This window comes from Scomber japonicus, chromosome 10, assembly GCF_027409825.1.
Source record: "Scomber japonicus isolate fScoJap1 chromosome 10, fScoJap1.pri, whole genome shotgun sequence".
NCBI lineage: Eukaryota > Metazoa > Chordata > Actinopteri > Scombriformes > Scombridae > Scomber > Scomber japonicus.
In genome coordinates this window covers 29,838,496-29,865,357 of record NC_070587.1, presented here as the reverse complement: position 1 = coordinate 29,865,357, position 26,862 = coordinate 29,838,496, and the positions used below count along the sequence as shown (strand labels likewise).

Genomic DNA, 26,862 nt, shown 5'->3' with positions numbered 1-26,862 from the left:
GTTAAGGCTCTGTTACACTTAATAAATGAATTTTCTGGACTTATATCAGTGTTTTGTTTTAAAAAAAGAGGTGCATTTCCTAAATTTTGAGGTTTCCACACTATATTACACCTTTGCTAAGAATTCAATTGAGTAATATTTTGAAATTTAATGAAAAATTGTAAGTTTTTTAAACAAATGTCTCAGTTTATCATGATGAGTTGGCATTTATTGCATACCTATTTGAATTGCGTCAATAGAACTGAGCTTTAAAAACTGACAAATACCCAAGGTTTGATCAGATTCTTCTCAAGACTGTCTTATTATATTTGAACAGACATAATAATAGTAGATTAGGTTCAGACAAAACCGCTATTATGTTTGTAAAGGACATCGGAGCCTGTGTGCAGAATCGACTGGTGTAGTGAAGCTTCCTCAGTCTTTTCTTATTGTTTGAACAAATCTTGAAACGTCCTCGGAAAATCAAATCAACCAAAGTTTTTAGACAGTATTTCTTTTTTCATTCAGGTAAAGTTTGACAATAAAACACCATTAAAAACCGGAGAAAGTTTTGTTGAGAAGTTGAAACCCCCCCCCCCCCCCCCAAAAAAAAAAAACATTCAGATATTCCTCAAACAAGCATCAGTACAGTACTGTATGTATCGCATTTGCACCAATATGACAGAAACAATACCCAACCCCTTAATCCTGATGAGTCTTATTATAAATAGTATTGTGATACAAACCTACATATACTGTCCTAGATTAAAGTAATGTAGCCTATCTCCTCTCCAAACACACCTCCCATGCTCTGTCACATTATTCCTTCCTCCCACCTGTATCCTTTTCCTTTTTTCTACAAACAGCTTTTTTTAGCACCTTCACCGGATCTAATCATTCTTTTTTTTTTTTCGTGTGGGTTTCTGATCTCTTCCTCGAACCCACCATATCTCTACCTCCGCGTTCTCTGCTCCCCCCCCCCCCCCCCCCTCCCCTTCCCCCCCTCCTTTTTCCTGTTGCAACCCTCTCATTCTCTCTGCGTGCGGTCGCTGAGTCGTGGCAGTTCTTGCAGCGGGAGGTGTGGTGTAACCCCGGCTGTTTTGGCAGATAAGCCCCTCAGCCTTGCCCACCTGCTTCCCCGCTGCTCATCAGCCAAATAGGGACTCGCGCTGTCACCGGTATTCACTCGGCAGCGGCGGAAGGTTGCCACCTCGACGGATCCGCTGCGACCGCCTCACAGCTTGTAATTCTCCATCCCTGAGAAAAGGATGGAGAGCATCCAAATCTCCTTTAAAACAAACAAACAGCAATTGTTAAGAGTCTCCACAGAATTAATCCATTGAGTAGTAAAATTGCTCCTTGTTTATCTGAAATGGTGAAATTGTTTAATTTATTTTTCTGGCATTGTCTTCTTAGATCAGGGTTTTGTTTTTTTCAGCACAGTTTTATCAAAGACTAGTCAACTAATTGATTCATAAATTGATAGAAAACTGAGAGCTGGAGGTATATCGCTTCATCAATCAACAGAAAATTGACTATTAGTTCATTGAGATAACAATGATTAGTTTCAGCCCGACTGACTAAACCAGATTTGATTAGTGATTAATTCATTTTTTAAGTTTTAAGGTACTTTAGTTGTCACACATACAGTGAAATTCAGTTTCTGCATTTGACCCATCCAAAGTATTTGGAGCAGTTGGAAACCGATGTTTTGTGAGGATTTCCTACGTTTGTCTGTTTATTATTGTTAGTTAAATATTTCTTTTGGCATTCGGCGAAAACGAGCAATTTAAAGATTCTTTCTTGAAATATGGGAACATGTGATGCACACTGTCAGCCTCTTATTACAACAACGACTACTTTGCCATTTTGTTAGAAGTTGTAGTTTTAAAGATTTCTGAATTTCATACAAACAAACAAACACAAGTGTTATCAAACATACAAGCTTTATTTTCACACTCAGTATGGAGGCTGGGAATGAAAGCAGCTAAAATATCCCTGATGATGATGATGATGATGATGATGATGATGATGATGATGAGTGTATCTCTCAAAGAACCTATGATTGTTCAAGACGAGCCAGTTCCTCCTTCATTGGCTTGTTTCATTGTCACCATGTTGTATTTGAGATAATTCCCAGGCTGCATGTTTTGGGCTGTGAAATCAGACGTTAACGACCAGATTCCAGCCTGAATGAGACTGTGACCGTTTAACATCGTTTTCTCAGGCACACGCGTGTACACAACCTTTTAGTGCTGCCATTCCCTTTAATTGATTTGTTACTACGCTAGCGACGGATATAACATCAAGTTGTCTTTTTGATGATCCAATCATCGTGGCTGTCAGCGAGGTGCCCACCCCCCACACACCCCACCCCCCCTCTCTCAGGCGCTCGCTGCACATCTTGATGTTGGATCCTGAGCTATAAATGTATGAAAGCTGCCGGCACAATGGTGGATTTACAGTCGGAGCTTTATTTCTGTGCTTCTAGCCAAAGAAGCGATTGCCTGGTGAAAAGTGCTATGGTAAAGGTCAATGAACAGCAGCTCGGTTATTGTGTGGCAGATTGAAAAGGAAATTATTTTGAGGTGTGTGTGTGTGTGTGTGTGTGTGTGTGTGTGTGTGTGTGTGTGTGTTTGCATGAACTGTTTCTGTGAGAGAGTTGACGTGCAGCTCTGTGCCCTGTTCTTTCTGTCGAGGGTTTCTCTTGGCAGCGAGTCTTCCAGCTGACCTGTCAGTGTTAGTCAGCCTGCAGGGCTGTGAAATGACCCACCACAGGGCTAACCTGGGGCACAACCTCTTTCAGCTGTTCCCTTCACACGGTCGCTCTCTGACTATGTTTTATTCTGTTTCCATCTCTGCGTTGTTGTTTTTCTTTTCTTTTCTCTTCCTTGCTTTTGTATTCACTCGCCACACCTCATTCACTCACTCACGTAGGCACAATCTCTCACTTTCTCTCTTTCCTCCAGAGACTTAATGATTCCTGTTTTTGGATCCAGTTTTCAAGGCTTCAATAAGAATCACTTAATGTAGTGAGAGAGAGGAGACGGACCCCTACTTTTTTTCATAGACCACTGAAACTGTTCCAGGAATAGGAACAGCCTATCTCAACAGCCCGTCTTGCTTTCTGTGGTTTTTGGCCGTGTCTGATGCTCTTGCATTATGTACAAAATGAGAATGCCAAGTTTCTTTTTTTGTTTTCACTCAGTCTCTGAAGTAAAAACAAAAAAAAAACATTCCTTCATCTTCACAATACTCGGTGCACTCACAACACCAACTCTCTACCTGCAAGTTTGAAATTGAACCTGTTTGTTCATTTTGGGAGATATAACCCACCCCCGCTCTCACCCCGACATGCAGGCGCGTCGTACTTTCCCTCTGATGGTGAAGAGATGGGTTATGGAAAAGAGATTGATCATCATGGCGTCGACATCAGTCACGCTGACAAATGGCAGCCCCAAACTTGGAAAGCCATTAGCCGACAGAGTCAGGGAGTGAAGAGGGGCCAAGCCCAACTGATTTCCACCAATCCCCCCCCACCGCCCCCTCCTTCCCAAAGCAAAAGGCTCGTGCCAGGCCGCGACACGGCGGCAGGTGTTCGCACCACCTCACATCCCTTCTGGCCTCCACTGTTATACGAGCCAGCATGTTGACAGAGGGCCGAGCCCCAGTCATTAACGAACAAACCCTGCAAAGAAACATGAAGGGGTCGAGCCGTCTTTTCATTTAACTGTCATGACTCATGCAATTGGCAGAGAGCTTTGTGGGAGTTGAAAATAAGTGGTCTGACTGGCATTATGGATTTACCGCCTAGTGTTTACAGTTTGTCAACACTGATGTCATAATTTGATATTTGGACAAAGTAAAGCAGAAAAAGCTAAATTAAAGCATATGTGGAGGCACAGATGTTGCTCTCTGATATAGAAGATTTTCTCCGTTATATCTCAACGCTTCCCTTTTGAACCTCTGTCCTTCTCTCGCTGGACGTGAGCCAGACGGAATAATTTTCAGATTTAAAATCAGATTTTTTTTCTCTGTCCAAAAGAGATTTTTTTTTTTTTTTTTGAGCTTCTCTGACAAAACAAGGTGAGAGGTTAGTGTCTCTGCCTTTGAGTGAGCTCCAGAGAGAAGAACGTGTTTTTCTTTGTGTCTTTGTTTTAGCAGCTGCTTTTGTAAAGGAAATATCATTTTGTTTTTTCTTGGGTTTTTTTTTTAAATGTTCAAACAGAAATAATAAGTTGGGAAGGAGAGAGAGGAGAGGGAGAGGAGAGGGAGAGGAGAGAGAGGAGAGGGAGAGGGAGAGGAGAGAGAGAGGAGAGAGAGGAGAGAGGGAGGAGGAAATATTAGCTTGTCTAAACGCTATGTCAGAACTCTGCAGCTACAGTTACGGTAAAATAACACTGAATACATCAGGAAATGTTTGCAGGGTCGTCTGAGAAATCATGTTTGATTTTTCTAACTTTTGTCGTTAAAATGATGTTTGAGCGAAAAGTCATTAGGGTTGATGCAGTGTAAATACAGAGAAACAGTTAAGCTTACATTTTATCAACGAGGCTGCTTGTTAGATGATATTTATTTTTTTTACGATTAGATTCAGACAACACTACTTTAAATGTTTATAAAAAGAGACATTGGAGTCTGGGCTGCAGCATCGACGTGGTGTAGTGCAAATGTTCTGCTATAGCCGAACAGAAAATTGGCGTCATTTCAAAGTGTGATTACAGCCGGTAAACAAAACATACCGTCTGGGTCTGATGTCTGTGTTGAAAGAAGTAGTTTCCTCATCATTGCCAGACAGAGCGTGACTGTGTTAGACGTGAGTTTTTTTTAAAGTTTCACACTCTCGTTCATTGACACTCAGGTAGGGGAGAGAATGTGACCCTACAGGAAAAGTCATGATTCACCTGGAGATAAAAACACGAGGAATGTCGCCCGACTCTTCCTCCCCAACGCTCACATGTGTTGATGGGTGATGGAGTGAAGCGCTTTAAAACTTTAAAAACCATAAAGAACAGTTGGACATGTGGAGTAATGCTGCAAGCTTAAAAAAACAAAACAACAACAACAAAAAGAAGCATTGCGTGAGTAATTCTTTACACTTCTCGTCTTCTCTGTTTTATAGCACTTTGTCTTCAACCCTGCATGAGCTTATGAGCAATTTAACCTTTGCTCTTACTTCCACTACTGCAGGCTTTTAACTCTTATTATAGATGCTTGTAAAATAAGCTGCATGACAAACTACAGTAACCACAATGGAAATGTGATTTTCTCTTGAGTCAAAACACAATCATGAACTTACACATTACTTTTCGTCTTTGTACTGTCAGTTAACCCTCATGCAGCTGTAACATAAACTAGAGAGCAGCACTTGTTGCCGTGAAACAGGAAAATACAATTGAGTAAAAAAGGGAAAATAAAGAAAATAATATACAAATGAGCAAAAAAAGGACAGTGTGGTAAATATTCATTAGTTACTGGAAAGTGTTTGTTTTTGTTTTAACAAACTTTGATGAAATAGAAAAATCGAGAGCTGCAAAAATGAGTCAATTAGTAGATCAACAGAAGATGAATCAGCAGCTATTTTGGGTAATTGAATAATGGTTTCAGTCATTTTCTAAGTTGCTTTGTAGTTTGAGTGTCTCATTTCTGAGGATGTCTCTGTTTTTATCATCAGTCACTGAAAAAAAGGAAAGTCTTTAGGTTTTGGATTGTTGGTCAGACTTCAGCACTGCATTAGAAGATCTCCTATTGGACTCTGGAAAAGTCTGATGGACATTTTTCACTGTTTTTAATGAATTTATATGCATCGAACAATATATCAATTAAGATAATTAGTGGATGAATCAATAATGATCTTTAGTTGCAGCCTTACAAGTAATAAAAAAGTAAATGTAATAAGAAAAAACAAAACCATTCTCTCACCATCACCACCAGGACAAATTAGTGTACATATATAATGAGTTTGGTTTAAAAACAATAGATTTAGAGAACAGAAACTTCTGTCTCTGTCTGTTTTTATAGTTACTCTGAGCAGGTGGAGGTGAAACTAACCTTTTCTTGCATGAAATGGCTTTAGTGAATTACTACTATGACTGTCACTCACTACAGTTATCACCAGCTTGTTGCATTTAGATATAATGTGAACTCTGACCGCTACCTTTTTAATAGCTTCCAAATAGATTAGTAGTTTTTATTTTTATTTCATAAGCAGTTAAATCTCAAACCAAACCTCAACAAAACAACAAACTACTTGTGGCTGGATTGTCCTTCTGTGGTCGACTATTGGAGGGATTTCAAGACAATATGAAATTTCATCTACCATCTAGATGCTGTGTTTACTGAAGAGCTTTGCACACCAGGAAACGGGAAAACAGGAGCTTAAGAGTGTGGCTGTCGAGAGAAAAAAAAAAGAAGGGGGGATAGCGTTGACAAGGCAACAGGAGCTCATTATCTCGTTGTCTATGCTGGTCCACGGCGCGCCATTGATGGGTGCCAGAGGAGAGTTTGGAGCAGACAGATGGGGTTGCACCCTACGTCTCGCACAGAAGACGATTGAGAAGGAATAACACGTCCACGGAAATGACATGTCGGCGCTGTAATCCTGGATTACCTGTCTTTTTTTTTTTTTTTTTTTTTTTTGTCGCCGTGCGTCTGCGTGTCGCACGTTCCACATCAGACAAGATAACAAACAGCGACTCAGCCTCAACCGCTGCGAGACTGTGTTTGATCTGTATTGTCAAGAAACAAAATGTGTGCAGCGGGGGAGCCCAGATATTTCACCCTCCCTTTCTTCGCTCATTCTCTCCTCTGTCCAGTTTCTATCGGGGGGGAAGGGGTTCGGGCAAAATACCTAGAACAGGCAAGATTGAAGCAACTTGGATAGATAGAAATAATTAGTTGATCTGGTCTTGTGTCTGGCACCATCACCCGCATGACTTCACTGATATCTCATTTTGTTTGGGTTCATCATATCAGCTGTAGCCTACTCAAAGATATAATCCTTGATCTGCTACAGTTATTATCTTCTTTTTTTCCAGTATGAAAGCATTTTATTAAAAGTTGTCCTTGTGCACACCTTTTGTTATAAAGCATTGGGCAGCAGGTGTGTCTGTGAAGTACTATGAAAGAGACGGATGAGAGAAAGTCCTGAACACACTAGAGCAGAGGTGTCAAACTCATTATCATTCAAGAGCCACATACTGTACAGCCCAATTTGATCTCATGTGGGCCGGATCGAAGGAAGGAAGGAAGGAAGGAAGGAAGGGAGGGAGGAAGGAAGGAAGGGAGGAAGGGAATACAGGAAGGAAGAAAGGGAGCAAGGATAGATGGAAGGAAGAGACGACAAGAAGGAAGGAAGGACAGATCGAAGAAAGAGAAGAGAAAACAGGAAGGAAGGAAGGAAGGTAGGAAGGAAGGGAGCAAGGATAGATGGAAGAGACAACAAGAAGAAAGGGAGCAAGGATAGATGGAAGGAAGAGACGGCAGGAAGGAAGGAAGTAAGGACAGATTGAAAGAAGAGAAAGAGAAGAGAAGACAGGAAGGAAGGCAGGAAAAGAAGACAGGAAGGAAGGCAGGAAAAGAAGGACAGATGGAAGAAAGGAAAAGAGGCTGAAGGAAACTGGGCCGGATTGGACCTCTCGGCGGGCCGGTTCTGGCCCACGGGCCTCATGTTTAACACCCCTGCACTAGAGCATTTCATTGAACAAGCTGTTAGCTGCTGTTTCCTGCTTGTTGATGTTCACACAGGAATGTGGTGCTTGGCCAGATAAGAACAGCTAATGTAGATTGATTGAAACATAGCTGGTTGGTAAATGCCAGACTTTATCTACCAACCTGAGGTATGTCCAGAGTTTTACTTCTGCTTTCACCTCATCGTGCAGCGTGAACCCCTGACTCGCCTTTATACCTTATTTATTGAAAGAACTTCAGTAAAATAGGTTGTCTCATTGAGATCAAGAGAATCCTGAGGACATAGACCAGAAACAAAGAACCAGAACCAGCGAACAAGAACTAATAAACTTGATTTAACAAATGTTTAGTGAAGTTAATGTTGTGATTTCAAAGAAGCTCCTTATTGTGTTGCTTGTTAGTAAAATGTGGTATAGTATTTTTTGTTTTTGTTTATTTATTTGTATGTTATATCTTTTGTAAAGTGTCCTTGGGTTTGTGAAAGGCGCTATATAAATCACACCTATTATTATTATTATTATTATTATTATTATTATTATTATTATTATTATTAGGGCCAGAGCACTGACCAGCACGAAGCCCTATTTTATCTGTAAATCAACATGCATACGATGGGGAGGGCCCACTCATCGCTGCTTGCGGCTTTAATTATTATTATTGTTATTATTATTATTATTATTATTATTATTATAGTTTTCAAGATCGTCCTTTTCTATATTATTAATATCAATTTTTTATATTCCAACTTGAGCAGTCAATAAGTCAAACAGTACATATGTCATTTACGGTTCATGTGGTGCTATTTGAATTTAAAGCTGCATAGATGATGTGTAGCTTTTTGCAGTCTATACTGATAGTTTGAAGTAAATTGTGGAGTGAAAAACCTTGAGACTTGGAAACTCTTCAGCTCCAGTACACACTTGGTCTGAGAGATCTACATCAGCAGCTCAGCGGGTGAAGACGAGCCTCAGAGATCGCCTTGGACCGCTGCCACCGGTCAGATTACAGCTGCGGAAAAAAACCTCTAACAAAACAGCCCCGACTTCATCCTCAACATTGTATTTCTAGACTGTAAACTCTACTATCCTCTCTCAGTGAGTTGTTTACCTTTAGCGTGTCTCGGCTGTTCCTGTGTTGGTGCTCGCGTGCCGCCTGCAGTACTTTGCTAATCTAATCGATGTATCTTTACTAGATTATGTGGTTTGTAGGAAGAACCTGACTTCAATGTTTACTTTGAGTACAGGCAACATGTTTGTGATTTCGTTGAGTACTAAATAACACAATTGTTGAATATTTTCAGATCATATCCTCCTCCTACCTAAGAGTGCATTTAGTAGATTTCTTCTTTCATTAGTTGGGCTAATGAGTCGTTCTTGGTTGGAAGCTGATATTTATCAGCAGTTATTTAATCTTTTGTTTTTGCTGCCGTCCTGCTGATAAGTGTGATGTGACTCGTGTGTTAAATACTGTCTATCATGTATCAGCTTAAAGACTTGAATATTATTATTATAGTGTATTTAACCCTCCTGTTGTCCTCAGGTCAAGGAAGGACTGAGGAAGGGAGAGAGGGAGGGAGGGAGTAAAGAGAGAAGTAAAAAGAGAAGGAAGGAAGTAAGGAGAGAAGTAAGAAGAGAAGGAAGGTAGGAAGTAAGGAGAGAAGTAAGAAGAGAAGGAAGGAAGGTAGGAAGTAAGGAGAGAAGTAAGAAGAGAAGGAAGGTAGGAAGTAAGGAGAGAAGTAAGAAGAGAAGGAAGAATAGAAGGAAGGAAGGAGAGAAGGAACGAAGGGAGAAACAGAGGGAGGAAGGAAGTGAAGGAGGGAGGGAGGAAGGAAGTAAGGAGAGTAGGAAGGAAGGAAGGAAGTGAGGAAAAAAGTATGGAAAGAGGGAAGGAGGGGAAGAACAAAGGAAAAATTAAAGAAAGAGGGAGGAAGGAAGGAAAGAAGGAACAGTCAAGAGACAGGGTCATTTTGACCCGGGAGGACGACAGGAGGGTTACAGCTAGAAGGACTATCTGATGCAAGTATCACAGTGTTTATAGCTAATGCTCAGTTACCTCTTACTACTGAAGGAGGGCTTTTGTAAATTTAAGGGATGAAAATATTTGAAAAAATAGAAAAAAGAAGAAGCCAAGTACTTCCTCACAATAAATACAACATAACAGAATAAAAAAAACAAGGTCAGACATGGCACACGGTACAATAAGACACACATAAAGATAGACATGAGGACATTTTTGTTGCTCAATTAACCAGGATATGATGCGTCTCTTGAAGGAAGTGAAGTGTTCAGGTAGAGACTTTCAGATATTTGCTCCTTTCATAGAGAAAGCCGTCTGAGCAAAGGATGTTTTTAATAAAATGAGACTTTATAGTTTCCTCTAAAAGCTCTGGATCATCATGACGAAGCAATTTAAGTCAATGAATAATAATTATATTAGTATGATGATGATATACAATGTTATGAGCAGGGTTAAAAAAAACATAGAGAGTTCAGATAAATGTGTATAGCTTCTATAAACATGGTTGGCAATGATTTTATACAGAGGTTTATTGAAGTAAAGTTATAGTGTTATGATTCACTGAGCTAGCTAATGTTAGTTGGAACATTATTTCATGACATATTATTAAGATTAATGATAATTGTTTGGCTGTGGACATCAATAGAGATACACTGTGAGCTTATTTAAACTTAACGTTAGCTAAAGTTATTTTCTTCTTGATGACGTAATCGTATCTTCTGCCCTGATTCACTGTGCCTGAGGACAAACTGCTGTACTAGCGCTGTTGTTTACTTGGTTGTCATGACTTTGCGAGTGATTGACATCCTGTCACCGCTCCACGCTCATCCTCAAAGTGGAAAGAGAGCGATCGACCGATGGTGTGTGACTTCAGTGGAGCGTTACGGCGCCACGGAGTCGTGTAATTGCGACTTCATGACATTTCATAAGATTTTGAAGCAGCGGTGAAATTTCCATAACGGAAACACTGCAGGATGTGTTCTGCTGCTGGTGTTTACTGAGGGGTATGTCTTCTGTTTTTCAAGAACCGAGTGGGAGAAAGGGATTTAGTGTTTTTTCCTGTTCATCATTTGCATGATTTTCGGTTGGAAGCTCTGAAGCAGCCTGCAGAATTTTTTTAGGCGCATTTAGTTGGCACGCACAGTCGGGTAGCTCCGAGAGAAGCAGGCTGAGATTTGATATCTTGGATTGCTTCAAGAAGGCTTGTGTAGATCACGTGTGTGTCAAATCTTTTGACACGCATAGAACATTTTTAAAAAACATTGCAAAAGTTGAAGAGCAGCATTCTTTAAGCTGAGTTGAACAATGGTCCACTGACACTAACACGGAAGAAGCAATAATCAAATCTAATGGACACAAAACAGGAAATGGATTAACCTTGTCATTTCAAAGGCCGAAACATAATGAAACATAACATTTAGTTGTCACATATCCTAAGTCTGACTTGTCCTGTAAAGCTGAGATGAAAGCTTTTTTTTTTTTTCTTCTTGATAGTCTAAATTATCAAAGTACATAGCCGTTTTGTTTGAGTGTTGTAATCCTATAGAAGTTGAACATAAAGGTTCTTAGTTTTTAACAAATGACCAGAGCCTCCATGCTACAGAGACAACATCACAGGCAGCAATGAAAGCAAGAAATTAATTCAGTCCAAAGTCAGAAGGCTTCAAAGACAGGACACACACACACACACACACACACACACACACACACACACACACACACACACACAAACACAAACACACACACACACACACAGCCGGATAGGTTATTCCAAATATATATATATATATTGTGTTAACCATAATCATGTATGTGATGTTGCTGAATTTACACATAAATAATCATATTGCTTTCTAGTCTAACTCAGTCCATCAACATTTTTACAACTGATGATGAGCGAGACCCATTTTTTATGACACTCCCCTTTTTTAACCCTCCTGTCGTCCTCCCGGGTCAAATTGACCCCATCTCTTGACTGTTCCTTCCTTCCTTCCTTCCTTCCTTCCTTCCTTCCTTCCTCCCTCTTTCTTTAATTTTTCCTTTGTTCTTCCCTTCCTTCCCTCTTTCTTTGCTCCCTCCTCCTTCCATACTTCTTTCCTCACTTCCTTCCTTCCTTCTCTCCTTACTTCCTTCCTGTTTCCCTCCCTCCCTCCTTTCCTTCCTCCCTTCCTTCTTTCCTCCTTTCCTTCCTTCCTTCTCTACTTCCTTCCTTCCTTCTCTCTTTACTTCCTTCCTCTTTTCCTCCCTCCCTCCTTACTCCTTTACTTCCTCATTCCTTCCTTCCTTCCTTCCTCAGTCCTTCCTTGACCTGAGGACAACAGGAGGGTTAACATCCCATCCTAATTTACAGGAGTGTTGATTTTAGAGTTTCAGACTGTTTGCTTACCACTAAAGGAAGCAAGTCAAAAGGTTCATAACCCGTTACCATGTTCTCACACTTATTAGGAGTGAGAGAACTCAGGATGTTTGATTTTAGCATTTGAAGCTTTGCATGACAAAAGGCTTGAGAGCTTTTCACATGATCAAGCTTAAGTATTGTATCCAAACTGGACAAACTGACCCTGACATTTTAATGTTTTCTAAAATATGGCTTGAAATATGAAAAATGTTGATACTTGTCTTGATAAGTGCTTTGTTTTTGGACCGCTTAAGAGAAAAGGCGTTGCCGTTCTTATGAGAAGTTGTTTATCTGTCTCTGTTGTTACCTCTGTAAGCTCTCTAAATGTGGTTCTAAGTGTTTGTCTGGGGAGAAATAATACTGGAAAGGGAAACGGTCCAAAAGTCTGAGACCACTTTCCCATGGGAAAATGGTCTCAGACGTTGTGTACTGTATATTGTAAGTTTTGTCTGCTTGTTGTTTCTGTGTGTACTGTAATCAGGGTGTCTTTATAAAAAAAAAACAGCTCGCCTTCAATGGCTCTCCCTGTTTAAATAAAGCTCATAATTATAGGTAGAGCACAGAGTGATGCTAATCAGACGGCAGATCTTCAAAAAAGCACCTTTTTTTTTTTTTTTTTTAAAGTTCAGAGAAATCTACCTCGTGTGAAACCAACTGAGCACAAAAGTCTTGATTTGAACAAATTGGCGGGCTGAATGTTTCACCGCTGTCATGATGTGGGGCCAATACTGATGCCACATCTCTCCTCTGTGCTATTTCTTCTGTCAGCTCACATGATGTTTACTTTTGACATTTTCCAATTTAGCTGTCAAAGTTACTGGAAGGATGAATAAAAACAGAAAAAACAAAACAAAAAAAACAACTCATCAACAAAGCAGAACACACACACACACACACACACACACACACACAGAGACCCTCTATTGTATACACAATTTGGCCAATAACATTGAGAGATTTACTAAGGCAAATCAGATATGAATAGACATTCATACATCCAAATTGATGCGTCACTCACAATGGGAGGGAGACAATTGCTGTAATTGTGAAGAGGGTGACAAGATGTAAAAACAATGTCTGCGTCTCACTCACTCACACACACACACACACACAGCCACACAAACACACACACACACTCATGCTATGTATAAAAGCTCGCAGAAATGAATTTGTGCCTGCAGAGGAAAGTATTTGTATTCTTATGTTTGCATAAACATATGAGTTGAGGTGTTCGGAGCAGGACAACTGTGTGTGGAGGAAAAAAAAAATTCTCCTTTCAGTATAATGTGCTCTTTAATAAAGACACAGGTTGGCAGATTGGGAGTGTCAGTGCATGTGGCATACAGCCTCTTCAGGTGATTTATGAGTGCCCTGCTAGGCTATTACATTATGGGCCCCAGTCCTATTCAGTGAGATAAGAGCGGCCCACCTCTATTGAAACACTGCAGGTACAAGCATTTTGTTTCAGTTGAATATCACTGCTTTTTGATAAAGGAATTAAGTATGAGGAATAATCTAATCCTGTTGTTTGTGCTGCAGCTGTAGCTCATCTATTAAGTTAGCGTTTTGTGCTTTTGTCCTTCAGAGTTTGAGGCGCATGTTCAAGGTAAGACGGCTCAGAAGTTGTTTGCATCTTCATTGAATTTCAAATTGTACAGCCCTCTTTATTGTGTAAACATTACTGTATTATGCAGCAGTTATACTCGAATGAAACAGCCAAGAGAAAGTTTTTTAACCTCTTGAGGACGTCTTCCATTTACTTTGGAACGATCCTCTCTCCAGAACAGTTTTGGAAACCACACTGCAGAAAGGAGGGGGGAAAAAAAGGTGCAACTCTGCATTTTCTTCCCACTCTGTGTGACTTTGGACCCGGTCTTGCGTTTTGTTGAGGAAGAGAGGCGAGAGGCCGACACAGCGAGGCCAGAGTTCACACCGCAGAGCACCACAGCCCGAAAGGCCAGTTGTCAACCGCCGGCGGAGGGAAAAACAACGGGGCATCAGACAGAGCGGTTTGGAAAAAGGACGAGTCAGGGTCGCTTTCAATTAGCACAGCGTGTCGTCACTGCAGAGAGCCACAGGGGCTGAGAGGAGGAGGAGGTGGTGGGGTTGGGAGGGGGGGCAGCCGTGAGTTTAAAGAAAAGGAGAAAGAGAAAAAACACAGAACAGAAGGCAGAAAGACATGTGAATGTTATTATTGATTACACAATTGATGAGTAAGAGTAATTGAGATTGTTATATGTCACAGGCAGAACTTGGGGCAGGATCAGTATTTTTCTTGCTTAGAAACTGCTTTTGTTGACTTGTGTCAGAAATTTGAAAGCCAGAAATTTGGGCCAGTTGCCAAGTCCGCAGTACTAACCCTCTGACAGCTGAGATGGATGTCAGTATCCATGCTGGTCAGTCATACCTGCCGTCTTTTAGAAGTATCAACACTCTTTTTTTTTTTTTTTTTTTTTTAGATTTTCAGGATTTTGGCTCAATTCCTTGACTTTCGATGCAGTTTTATTTTCTTCCTCAACCTTTTTTTGTTTCCAATCACAGTCCTAAAGGCATCTAAAGGTCAACGGCAAGTCTTGACAGTTTCTGAATACTGGATGCGTGTGTTGGCTGTATTGTCCTTTGGGATGATGTGCCAACAGATTCCAGTGACGGCGTGCAACAAAAGCTCCATCTTTAGACATTTGCTGCCACAGCAGTGGAGTCTAGCAGAGATGAACTTTGTAAGATATGAGGGTCTGACTCAGACCTCTCAGAGCTGAATAATTAATGGCTCTAATACATCGACTGTAAAATGATGTCACCCATCAGTTTGTGGGCTCCAATTTTAAAGCGTTGAGTTTGCACTTTGACTGTTGCCATCTGTTTTTTTTTGGAGCCAGAAGTGACTTAATTTGGATGAGAGTGTGGGGCTGACTCTAATGCTAGCTGCTAGCTTGATTAGCATGGTGCATTTACAGTTTATGTTTAACTGTAATAATCCTAATGTTAATTTTAACTAGCAATAAACAGACTTAAAACCATTAAAACAAAATGTACTTGAACAAACTGAACATCTGACTCCTTAGAGGGTCTTTTGAATAAAACCGAACACTGAACTTTCATGGACTGAAAACACACGGCTGCAGCTCTACTCTATAAATCTTGTCGCCATGGTAACAGCTTCCCGGTGTCACTCAAATGGCGATGTAGAGAAAGGCTAACCCTCTATAAAGTTTTTATGAATTAGAGATCAAAACTGTTTTGTACCAGGCTGTAATATTTATTTCCTCTGTACATTTTAACGTGTAGAGTCTATATGGGGAACTCACTTTTGGAGCCAACCTCTAGTGGCCATGTGAGGAACTGCAGTTTTTTGGCACTGGCTTCATTTTTCATCCCTGGAGATTTTTATCCTGTAAACTCCTCAAGAAACTCATTTGTGACATGAAAACATACTTAGACTCATCTCAATTTTGAAGAATAGTCTTCTTATGAGTCATCACATGAGAGACGAGGACCCAAAAAAGCAAGCCTAATATGGTGACGTGCATCAGTGGCTGTCCAGTGCACAGATAAAATGAGTATTGTGAGCTGTATGTGGATGACAGACTGCATTGCAGCTTTCAGTAATAAGTTTTTTTCCCCTTGTAATTTAGCAATTTAGCCAATTGCATGTCTTCTACAGGCTTCACGGATTTTTGTTGCGTGTCAAAAACAGCACAGTTATTGCACTAAATATACAAATGCATGCTGAGACTGTCCTCCTCCAAGGTTGGCAGGAGTCAGCAGAGGAGGATACAACTCTCCATGGTCTACTGGTGCAGAGGCAGGCTGAGACAAATAATGCAGCTCCCCATTTGGAAGGCATTATCCCCTCAGAAGTGTGAGGCTATTTATGTTGAGTGTGGGTGTGTGTAATGAGTGTGGCCATACCGATGTGCCAATTAGTCTCCTACTCAGAAACTCATATGCATGCCTGCTTCGCCACTTGTTGAGAATTAAGATGTGATTTTGACAGAAATAAATATAGCATCAATGTTGTTACTGGGCTTGAATGATTTGGTTTTTCATTCCAATATTGATGGAGAAACTCGCCGAGTGGTTTTCTAATAATTTTAATATTTGGATTCAGTTTCTTCTAAAAACTTTTTGACAACGAGACACTTAAATTGTTCATTGAAATGAAGAATAATCGAAGTGCTTCCCCACAGACTCTGACAAGTTTATTCCTGATCAATTTAGCAATTAATATGTCCTCAGACTAAAATGCATCACATTTATCATGTTGGAGGTTATACAATGACACTAAGTGGCCAGTAATTGATTCTTAATCAAAATCGGAAATACAGCCAAACAAATCTCAGTCTAAAGTGGATGAGAATGATAATTAGTGTCTTAAACAACATTGTGTATTAAAGATAAACACATCATGTGCAGAATTATTTAGCAGCTCTACCTTTTACAAGTTCCTCTTCCCCCCTCAGACTCAAATCTATGTGAATGTGTGTGGCGCGGCTTTGATGTGTGTTTTTATTAGTTTTATCTCCAAAGGACAGCAAGCAGATTAAGTGGAACTCCATCTACACAAACCTCTTGCGCCCTTTAGCAAACGGCTGCGCTCGGCAACACCGACATCATTACACACATTACACGAAAACCGGAGAGTAGCGAGGCCCTTATCATGTCATGTTTTCCACATAGTGATAGCTAACAAGACACAAATGTGGGAACGGGAGGGGGAAATCGTCTCAGATGAGAAAAGCAAATAACAGCAGTGTCTTCTCCAGTTAGCAGCGTGGTCAGTGCAGCTGGGCTGTTTTTCTTTCGGCGTACGCAGGTGCATTGTGGAGGAAAGCCTGCAGAGAATTGAGCAATTTATTAGACATTTTTAAAGTAATAGGGTAGTCTGTTAGACTTTGATTGCATTCTTGTTTTTTTGTTGTTTATTACACAGACTCTGGCTATTCTTCACTGAATTGTACACTCATCTCAGAGGAGGAACATGCATTCCTAATCTGAAGAGTCCCCTTTTTTTTTTTAACAACCTCAGCAGATATAGTCGCTCTGTCCTCGTACTTGTCAGACCTCCAGTCCATTACATTCTCCTCCTTTTCTAAAAGACAGCAATTAATCTAATTAGTAATCAATCAGCCGTTGGGCCTCCCGCCTCTTCTGCGCTAATGGAGGATATGGCAGGCCTGGACCTTACATTATTAATACCTCCATTCCTGGAGCCCTGGGCCCCCCTGGCGCCCGCAGCCAGGGGCCATTGATCACTACCACAAGCCAGTGAGCACTGCAAAGCCTACTGGGAGATACCGAAATGGGAGAGGAGATGGGAATGTAGAGTGTCAGCTAGTATAGGAAAAAATCTGTTTAGGGGGCTTTAGGGTAATTCCGGTAAAAGAAATAAACCAAATGAGCTCAGGGGAGGTTTAAGATTGTTGCGTGCACTCAAAGAGACATTGACTCGGTGGAGCATTGGGTCTACAGGGAAGTCCAATGGTGCACGTTTGGAAGGAATTGAGGGATTGTATGAGCGGTGTTAATGGGAACGTTGTGCTCCGAAAAGCTCATTTGGTTAATGGGGCTCACCTCAAAACTATTATGGCAGGATAAGGGGGCCTCTCTGCGGGACTATTTCTAGAAAATGAGATTAAAAATTATAGGATGCCACTAACGACGGGGGCACAACGATCACACTGTGGCAGTGAAACAATCACGGGAACATTATACTTCATCTCCCATGCGTTTATATGAGCGCCCAAGTCTAATAGCCCTTGCAGCTGAAGTAACAGGGCTTCATAAGAACCCCAGCAGCTCATCTCATTCGCTAAAATCAATACTGCAGCCTACTCTGTGCAGGCTAAAGGGGGAAAAAAAGACAACAAAACAACAAAACCTGCCAGTCTTTTGGATGTGGAAGGGTTAGCCATGAGCAGAGAGCCGTCCTGTGTGCTCCGTAACTGAATCATCTAAACCCTAATTTATCCAACCTCTAGGCCAACGGCTGTTAATCATGTTGTTTTCCAGTCTACATGTTGTTTTTGAGGACATGCTGTCAAGACTTTGGTGATTACGGCTTGGCAGTAACTCAATATTATTGCGTATTAGCTTTCAGTGGAATCTCATTGTGATATTATGATGATATTGTACCGTTTTTTGAATAAAAATATTGAATGCATCGTTACATATTTACATACAGGGGTATACATTTCTGATCTTCACTCCAATTGCCTGTTTTACATTATATTACTTTGATTATTTGAGATGTGATTTTGTACATGTGATACAGACAGGTGACACATTAAAGGAAAAACCTGAAAAAGTTAGTGAAGAAATTCAACAAAAACATATTCTTCCATTCAGAGAGCATGAAGGCTCAATAATTAGTTTGATTATCATCCAATTATTGTGATACATAATGCTACAGCCTCCACATTCACCATATCTCTGCTCAATAAATCACATATAATTTTGGAGCAACATCAAAACACCAAATGAGGAGTATCTTTTGGAAAAATGATGTTTCCAAAAGTACTTCCAGTTTCCACAGACTTGTAGAAGATGCCAAGAATGCAGAAAAGGATCAGGAGGCTTATAGTGGCTCACTAAGACATTTTATGTTTTTTTTTATTTGTTGTGGTGGATTAAAAAAAACATCTGTAGTAACCTTGTGACGTGCAGTCAATCATGTGATTTCTGACAAGAAACACATCTGCGGCTCGCCCACAAAGTGAGCAGAGAGTGTGGTGTGTGAGGAGGTGGAAGTCAGTGGTCAGAGGTTGTGTGTAATGGAGCCTAGTGGTCTTTAAAACATTTTCAGAGGTGACATCACTCTCTTTACTCCACCGGGCCATTTCCCATGACTAAGACCTAGGGTGTCATTTGACATAACAACCATAACCTTTCCACACACACACACACACACACACACACACACACACACACACACACACCAGCCCTGCATTCTGACTCCCTGCTTTTTACACCACACAGGTTCAGTCACTGTGCGCCACTGCGCCAGCGCTCTCACACCGCTCTGCTTAATTTGCAGAAGGCTGGGGTCGTTAAGTATTTACAGACCTTCGGTGGCTTCATGAAGCCACGAGGGGAGTCAGCGCTGGTGTTGAGCTCACGGCAGCTGCAGTCAGCTGCTCCTTTCAGGGAGGGATTGGGAAAGCAATGCAGCTCATCTGTTGTGAGTCAGTGAGCTGGATGTGCTTTATCCATGGCTAAGGATGTGAGGCATCACTCTGCGGTCACAACCTCAACCCCCCCTCCTTTTTCATTAGGATGCCAGTGGGGTGAAGGTATATGTGTGTAGGTGGAGAAGTCTGTATCCATTTAACGGGCCGTAATCTTTGTGGGGCAGTCACCATTAGTCAGCACTGGTCGTCAGAGACAACCTGTGTGTTTCTGGGAGTAGAGAACAGATTTACAGGAAGTTCATCTGTCATGAATTCTCTTCAGTATGATGGTGGCGGGGATTTTTTTTCTCCAGGGAGGCAGAGTAAAGAATGACAGTGCAGTCGGTGAGGTGTGCTAACGACAGAGCAGCGCTGGTTTAAACCCCGGCTGTGCCACATGAATGAGTCTCTTGAGAGCAGAGAAAAAAACTTCAGGTGAATGAAGAAAGTTTTTAAGTCCTGAAAAGTCCAAAAATATGTTGCAGACAGAGAGAGAAACCTTCCCAGTTCCCAGAGAAAATGATGAAGCCTTTGAGAAAAAAACTGACATGGATGAAGCAGAGAGGGGGGCCGGGGGGCAAAGCAGCTGTAAATGAATCAACATGTATCATAAATTAAGTGAAGACTTTTCTCACACACTGGTTTTCATGCTCTTACTTTTTTTTGCTTTGTAGCAGGTTAATTTCTTACTTACTCAGCACAATATTTATTCCATATTGTCGGTTATGAAAACAAGTTTTGGGTGAAAAACCCAAGTTTAGCATAAGCGTGGGCTTTTTAAACTACATGCTGTATTTGTTTTACAGTAAAATAGCTGACACCTGGTGTGTGTGTATATATGCAGAGAGATGGTGGGTGGTGGTTTGCACTTGAGGACTGAATAATCATGAATTCATTGCTTGCTGTCAGTATACATAATATAATAATAGCACTATAGAACTTTTGTTTCTATTTCTACAAAAGTAAACCTGATGTTTTTAGTCACATTAAACAAAGCACTGATGTATTCAAACAAAAAAAGTATTGATGATAATACAAAAAGAGGAAAGTAACATTAAAATGTAAAGTTTGATCCATAAAGCTCTTTTGGCTCTTTTCCCATCGCGCCACGTTGCAACTGTAACGCAGCACATCTGGATCTATTTATGGCGTCTCTGCTTGTGTTAGCTGTGATGTTATGACAGCAGAGTGACTGAGGAGATTACACTAAGAGGACATGCAGCCCCTCTCGATAGGGGGGGTAGCTCTATAGGTCAGTGGCCCCGTTTAAGCAGAAGAGACAAACCGCCTTAGGTTGTGTTGAGCCGCGTGTTTGCAGAGCAGCTGTCCCCCTCGTGTTGTCCTCCACTCATTGTTTTTGTTTTGTGTGTTTTTCGTTCTCACAGGAAGTTTGCTGAAGGCTGAACGTTCTGAGAGGGGAGAAGCTCATAGGGGGGGTTTTTCACCCCTGCTGCCCCACCAACCACCCCATCCCATCTTCACTCCCCCTCCTCCTCTTCCTCCTCCTCCTCCTCCTCCTCCTTATCATCAACCCCTCCAGCTGAGGTCATTGCGTAAGAGAAGTTAGGAGGAACTGTGGATCACTTCACGAGGCGAAACCCCCTGACTGTAAGTGCTGTTTTTACTCCAGTTTCCTTCTTTTTTGCAGATGCACTTTAAATGCTACCGGCTGTGGCTGTTCTGTAGCATTGACCTCCTCCTGAAAAACACTCCACTTCTCAATCAGCAATCAATATGCTATCTTCAAATGCTATATACAGACTGCTTCTGGTATTTTTGCATTACAGTGGCGATCAATGCAAGCTTGCTCCAGGAATTCTTTCCTATATAGTCTGAACAAAAAAAAAAAACACCACACACAAGGAAACAGAACAGCCTGAAAAACCCCCTCTTTCCTTTCTACGTATTTCTCTATAATATATATAATAATAATAATAATGATAATATATTTGTGATGGAATAACCAACCATCAAGTAGTTCAAGTTGGAAATAAACATGTTTGGTAAGGTTTGATTGACAGTGTCAGTTTCTCGCCAGCGTTAGAAAGCAAACTAACAACTATCATTGATTCAGTGCATGGAAATACTTTATGTGGCGTCACCTTTTTTTATTTTTATTTTTATTTTTTCAACACAGAGCTGCCCACTTGAAACCACCGAGAAGAGAGCAGACAAACAAATACAAATACAGAAACCTCTCTAAAAATTGATTTTCAAGGCCTCTAAGAAGCATAATAGCATATCGTGTTTGGTGAACACTGGATCTCTTTTACTCCATTTCACAATGTTTTATTTCACATTTCCTGGCAACTTGCCTTTATTACACTGCACAGAATCAGTCATTTGTAAAAGTCAGCTTCTTTATATTCCAATTTTTTTGCTTTTTGTGTCACCCCAAAGTTTTTAATACATTTAAATGGCACGAAATAACACTGTATCTGTGTTTCAGTATATTGACCCATGCTTTTATTGTTGATGTGGCCTTCTTTCTAACATTCCTCCTCAGTGTGTGCTCATATTTTACACACACTTATACACAAAATTGTAACAGTTCCACACAATACTGACAATACTGTGGGTCATTAAGATGAATATAGGAAATAATGACATGTTTGCTGTACTATAATTTCAAGTTCACACCCTGCAAGACTCAGATTTGCCACAGTAATGGAGAGAAAACTGTCTGGCAGTTAATGACCTTCCACTATTACACCCATACCAGATTGTATAAGCCAGTACATTTTCAAGTGTTCTTCCAAAGTGGCAGAAACACTCTGGAGAGCTTTCAATCACAGCTCTGCCTCACACACACACACACACACACACACGCCCAGGTAGACAAATAAACAGGTTGAAATGCTTTATGTAACATTTTTGCGAGGCTAGCAGGAGCTTTGTCCCCAGGAGCTCTTATTTGTAGCGATGTTGACAGTACGAAGGCTCACACTGGACCATCTCTTTATTCCTGCCCTCTTTTCAAAGCACCACTATTGTGCTGTGATCCCTCTTCTGGCTACACGTGTATACATGCGGCACGGGGGCCATTGTGGAGCACCGAGCGTCAGTCAAAGTGAATAGAAGCCCACCACTTTTGCATCGCACTCAGCTGACAGCGGGGGGAAACAACACATGGTAGTTTGGCGTGACGGTTGAGCGTATAGGAAGGGGGGGAGGTGTTGGTGTCGGTGTCGAGCTGACATCGTGGTGGCCCCCCGACGTGGACGGCCATTTTTACCGCCTGTCATTATTGATGACACAAAGCCGTATCAACGGGGGTGAAATGGGACAGAACGGCAGTCAATGCCGGTGCACGGGCGTGAAACATGATCAGACCGCTGAGTTGAATAGAGGTATTATCACTCCAAAAAAGAAAGAGTGAGCGAGGGAGGACGGAGGCAGGAAGAGACTGTGAGTGGCATAACTTTCATATCTTGTCACCCACTCACTTGACAATGCAAGCACTGTGTCAGCATAGTTTTATGCATAGTTTGGATGTATAGTTATGTGCTCATGGGCCCACATACTTTACAGAACAATAAAACAAGGACAATCTTTATGCACAGAAACTAAAGCATTAGAACGTTTGCACAAATTTCCAAGAAAATGAGCTCGACTCTCAATCCTGCATAATGAGACTGACGGACACTCTGGTTTAGTTTAGTTTATATCTCGCAAATATTTTCTATTATTTTCCAGTTTATTACAACACACTGTTCTACATGCCATCACCTCTCTTCAGGAAGCTAGATTTAGCACCTGTCTCTTAAGCTACCCAATTAAAAAAAAAAAAACATCCTTCAAAGCAGAGCCACACTGAGTACGCAGCTGTCTCCATTTTTTTAATGACAGATTTTTAAATTGTCTTTGGCTTTTCTGCCTTTTTTTTTTTTTTTTTTTTTGGAAAAGCTCACGCTGGAAAGATTGGCAGTGACAGGAGACATGCGACGAAGGTCCTGGTCCACATTTGAACCCCGGGTTTTGCAGATATGTGGTTTGCACCTGAGCCAGCTGAGTCACTGTGAAGCCTCCTGTGTATATTTCTTGTCTTTGCCCTCCGATAAACTCCAGTTGACCTATCTCACTGTTTGCCCTGAGGGCTGCAGTCTTTGTCAGTGCCCTTATTTTCTCCTTCTTTCCTCTTCTTCCTCCTGTTCTTCCCTGAGTAGTGCTCCTGCTCAATGTTAAATGAGGGCATGGCCACACTTGGATGTGCTGTGACAAATTGGCACAGAGGAGGCAGATGGTGACGGGGAGGAGACTGGTTGTCATGCCATTTGCTGCAGCGACATGAATTGATCTCGGTGCTGCAGAGCAAACCACACATGCGCTACTTGTGTAATCCTGATTTTTGGTTACCCCATACATGCAAACACACACACATACACACAGGACAGGACACCAGTGAACTCTGACACACACATACAGTACACCAGTGAACTCTGACACACACCGCCACCCTACACCAGCCTTCCGTCCCCATTAGTATCAATGATGTGTGCGGCAGAGGCGCTCGCTGACTGTCAGGCTCACTGTTCGGCTCCGCTCGAAGAGGTGAAGGGATGCTGAGGGATTTCGACAGAGAGGCAGAGCTCAGACTAATGGTAGGCTGGTGGGACTCAGCAGCCATAACACACAGCCTACTATAGACACGCATGCCATCACTGACGTTACTGCACATGTCAGCAGGCTGTTCTATTTACAGAGCTGCTCTCTTAACAATGTTTACCCATGAGATTTCACTGCAGCTTGACTGAAATCCCCATGAGTATTTTTTTTTTTTTTTTTTTTTTTTCCCAGTGTAACATGACTTCTGGTAAGATCATAGTCTGCCTGATAGGACTGGCATTGCTCATTAGGTTGAGTTCCAGGGATGTGAAAATGTTCCCCGATTGTTTCCTGCCCAGCTGTGTTATGCTGTTTGTTTTGTTTTTGTTTTTTTTAATATATGCCAGTTTTAGCTCAAGTCATGTGAAACTTCAACAGTTCACTGAATGTGAAAAATTTGCACAGTTGTATCCGTGTTTACACAGTAGTGATAATGCAGTGTTTACTTGGCTTTGTTTATCTCTCTTGTGTTTGCTTTGGCTGTATGTTCATGTGCATCTCCTTTTGTTGGTCTTTTAAAGGTGTGAAGGAACATTGAAATTCACCTGAAACTATCAGAGTCCGATACAGCTGATTTTGGATAAACAGTGAAGAAACAAACTTTCTGAAAGGGCAACAAACAAAACAAAGAGCTTCACTTCCTGATATTGAATCTTTTGACCCTTTGCAGTAAGCAGCTCTTGAATGTGACTTTTCTTCATTGCCATTCACAGTGAAGCTGGCTCAACTTTAGCCAATCTGCAAGGCATCATCATCATCTGACAAAGTGCTGCATCAGCCAATCAAGTCCATCCCTGATAGATTACTTTGTAGTATAAACTGCTATATGAGAGCCTTCAAACTCATGGATTTGTTACTCAAGCTGGACTTTATTTCATATATCACTTTTACCTGAAGGAATATGACTATCAATGCAGCTCCTGCTAATAGGGAACAGTGGTTAAACATAGTTGTGCATGTGCAAACCCTCCTGTGGAAAGTGACGGACTACAATCTACATGCAGTAAACCTATGTGTCCAATTTAAGTATTGGGTTGCTACATCAGTCTTGGGTAATTGATACGTTTTAAATACTGAGCCATGCTAACAACAAATGATACTCATAAGTGAACATCACCAGTCATCAAAGTGAAAACCAATCTACTAGTCAATTATGGCTCCAAATTGACTTACAGATAAAAATACAGGATTTTAAATGAAGAAGCGGGGGGGGGGGGGGGTTAATTGATTAGAGTCTCTTCCCATTAAAACCCTGCGTTAGTTCTGTGGGCGGAAGGATGAAATAATTGCCGGCTTTAGCTCTTTCCCACCTGGAACGTGACAGGATAACTTTCCCACGGTTGCTTAATATTCAGTGAACCTTCGAGGCCTAAGCAGGAAGATATCGATCAGCTGATGTGATTTATTCCCTGCCTTTCTAACAGGCATCTGCGGAGTCATCTGAGTGGGAGTTGCGATGCTCCGTCTTCACCTCGGGGGCGCCAAAGTAAACATAAAAGGTGCATGGAGAGAAAGAAAAGAAAAACATTAGAGTGAAGTTCTCAGATGGTTGACGCCCCCCACCCCCCCCCCCCCCCCTCCTATTTCCAGGATTTTCCTCTCAAGCAATGAAGAGAGTAATTTTGTTATTGATCCCCATTTGAGCTGATATATTCAGCAGCGATGTGATGAGCTTTAAAACTACACAGAGAACCAAATCGACTTCCCTCTCTGAAACATGCCTTTCAGACTCTTAACATTTTGGACTTCAAACAATCTTTACGCTGACTTTCATGTTTATCAGCAGCTAATTATCCTCACGTGGGAAAAGCAAAGCTGAAGTGATGCAACCTCTCTCTCTGTGTGCGCTCGTTAAACTAGCCCGCGTAGCAAAAAAAAAAACCCTCGCACAGCACGCAACGTTTTACGAGATGTCCACACGCTATCAGACACTCGGAGATGCTGGACGGCAGCCAGTTTGTTACAAGGACACACATAAATGCATTTGCGTGCAGAAGACGGCAAGCTGAGAGGAGAAAAACAGCCCCTCCGTTTTGTGATAACAGCTCTTTCACTGTCAGCGCAAACAATCTGCAGGCCCTTTCTCCCTCCATAACCAGGACAAGTGTTCACATTTGCCATACTCAGAGAAACAAAAAAAAAAGCTCCCAGAACATGGAGTGCGAAAACAAATCCGCAGCGGCGTTTAAATAAATCATCTGCCCGTAATGGGGGAAAGAAATCCCCACTAAAAAAGAGAGAGAGAGCCGAACTGCTCCTTACAATGTCAGCAAACATGGCTGCAGCCCTACTGCACGCCACTCAGCCTAAAACATCTGTGTCAGGAACAAGAGTCAGCTGCTGTGGATGTGTGTGCTTTCTACTTTTAACCTTAAATCTGTCTTTCCCCAGGCAATTCTCCATCCCTGTGCACAATTCTGAAACGTTTAGCGAATTTGGATAATGAGGGGTGGGGGGGTCGGGGGAATGGGGGGGTTGTGGGGATCACTCGAAGTTGAGGTGAAAGTCAGCAAGCCCTCCAAAGCTGACTCAAGGCTGTTTATAATTACAATTCAAATGAGCAAAGGGGTCAACAGTTTAATGCATTTTTGTCTTAAACAACACGTTGAGGTCACCAGATAGTGAATCTTATTTTAGAATTGGTTGGAATGAAGCTTAATTTATGGTAATATTGTACGCTATTGAATAATGTTTACTTTGAGGGCAAACTCCAATTAATTATAATAAAGTTCATATATTTGCCTATTAAAGTTCTGTCAGTTTCACCCTTCAGATAACTTCCTGCCTACATTAAAATGGATCTATTTGGACACATGGCCGCGATCCAAACTATCTGCTGGAGGTGGAAACGGATCAGTGTTTTAGCTCTCGGCTGTTTGCACTTCTCAGCTTGACACCGTCTCACTGCACGTGCTTTTTCCTTTTTTTGTGCCTAAACAGGTAGACTCTGGTGTGGATTCTTCCTTTCATTAGATTGGTGGCTGTAGATCAGGGGTGTCAAACATA

The 26,862-nt window shown here is 41.4% G+C and overlaps 1 long non-coding RNA gene across 1 annotated transcript in view; it reads left to right on the top strand.

Annotated features, from left to right (window-relative positions):
• The window catches only part of LOC128366575 (uncharacterized), a 78,982-nt gene extending 58,270 nt beyond the window's left edge, over positions 1–20,712 (top strand). Inside the window, exon 3 of the long non-coding RNA XR_008321864.1 lies at positions 20,637–20,712. This is a non-coding gene — a long non-coding RNA (uncharacterized LOC128366575). The remainder of the gene's footprint in view (positions 1–20,636) is intronic.
• Positions 20,713–26,862: the final 6,150 nt, after the last annotated feature.